The sequence below is a fragment of the Selaginella moellendorffii genome, unplaced genomic scaffold (assembly GCF_000143415.4).
Source record: "Selaginella moellendorffii unplaced genomic scaffold, v1.0 SELMOscaffold_0, whole genome shotgun sequence".
Lineage (NCBI taxonomy): Eukaryota > Viridiplantae > Streptophyta > Lycopodiopsida > Selaginellales > Selaginellaceae > Selaginella > Selaginella moellendorffii.
The window spans coordinates 5,573,293-5,575,174 of NW_003314261.1; positions in this window are offsets into that span (position 1 = coordinate 5,573,293).

Consider the following 1,882-nt stretch of genomic DNA (forward strand, 5'->3'; position numbering starts at 1 on the left):
AGGCAAAAGGCATAAATGTGGTCCTAAACCATTCCATGGTGAACATACCAGGAAGCACAAGTGCCGAATATCAAGAGGAAGCGGTAGCCACACCAAAGACAGTGCCGCTCGCAACACCGCAACTACTCGTAGCGCCGCTCGCAACACCGCAACTGCTCGTAGCGCCGCTCACACAAACTGCCACTCGCATAAACTGCCGCTCGCAATGGCGCTCGCAATGCCGCAACCGCTTGTAGACGCATAAACCACAGCTCACAACGCCGCTTACACAAGCAGCGCTCACTGCGCTCAGCGGAACCAAGAACACGGCACACAAAAATGATAGACCTAGGAATGAGTTCGAGAATTCAAAAATAACACACGCTTGAACGTCACATCAAATCCTCTAACAAACCAGATCTTATGATTCCTCTGACAAATTTCAAACTGAGTAGCTTATAGACTTTGCTGTTGGAGGTTGAACTTTGTCACATCATGTCCTTGCCTCGATCCAGCTGTGCCATGTCAGTGATTCGAACTTTGCCATGCCATGTCAGCGATCCGCGCCAAGATTATTCGCCGTGTAAAGGAATAATTATGCTGTGTGTGTACGTCCATTTATGGCAATATAAGGCCACACGCCATTCAAAGAATAATGCTAGTCGAGCATTTTTTGGTGCATTTTTGGGTTCAAAATTGCATGAGCCCACACGCTATAAAGTTTACCTGTACCAAAAATAGAAACAGCTTTATTTACTTGGGAATTTAAGTGGTTGAGGCATTTTTAAACTTACAAACACATGCCCTACTTATATTCATTTGGTTGCTTAAAATTCAAAAATATTATAAACCTTTCTTTTTGCATTTTCAATGTTTTCAATTATGGTTTTTGATTTTTGCAGGACCAGCCTAGTAATCTATTTGCATCCCGTCATGTTTATAGCTAGCTTTCGTTTGTCCCCTTCGCTAGCCTAAGATACATCTGCTCGGCATCTGCCTCTTACAGCATTTGCCCAGAAAGGGCATCTTTCTTCACGCAGCATTTGCCACATGTTTAGGGTTAGGGTTTAGGGTTTAGCAATTCAGTAGCTTGATAAACATGCAAATACAGAACTTGATGCAAAATCCTTTGATATGTCACAATGCCCCTAGGACCATAAACACATTTCAATAGAGAGGGTCCTTTCATTTCATAACTCCTTACGTAGATCTTGGTGAAACCAGAGGTAGTGAAGTTGGTTTCTTGTGATCCCGCATCTGATTGTGATGTCCCTTTGCAGTGTCGATGGAAAGGTCAATGCACACTAAACTGTAGAATCTTGGAGCAAAATAACGGTCGGATCTATGGCAAATGCCCCTGAAACATTGTAAGGCTCGTGTGGTCTTATGTGGTGTCCGATCGAGATGCTTCTTTGCAGGGTCATCAAGAAGGACATTGTATACCATTCTGTAAAATCTAGTTGTGATCTAACGGTTGGATCTCCAGGAAACTCAAAACAATCTCGCGCGTGTCAGAATATTCTAGGAATATACTCCTATGTGCTCCTGAAAATGGCATGCGGCCCCACGCCATTCAAGAGATAACGCCAGATGACGCCGAGCATTTTTTGGTGCATTTTTTGGGATCAAAATTGCATGAGCCCACACGCTTGAACGTCACATTAAATCCTCTGACAATTTATTTAGCTGAACATCTGGCATTTTTGGAAATACAAGATGCTTTGGAATATCCAATCATGCATGGTATAAATATAGCGAGGGTATTAAATGATATCCCAATCATGATCTTTCTTTTGGATTTCGCGTGCATGCAGTCCGAGGAATGATGACGTTGCGGATTTCTTTTGGATTTCACGCATGCGCACGCCGATCCAGAAATTAATGGTGGCGCCCAAGTCCGAGG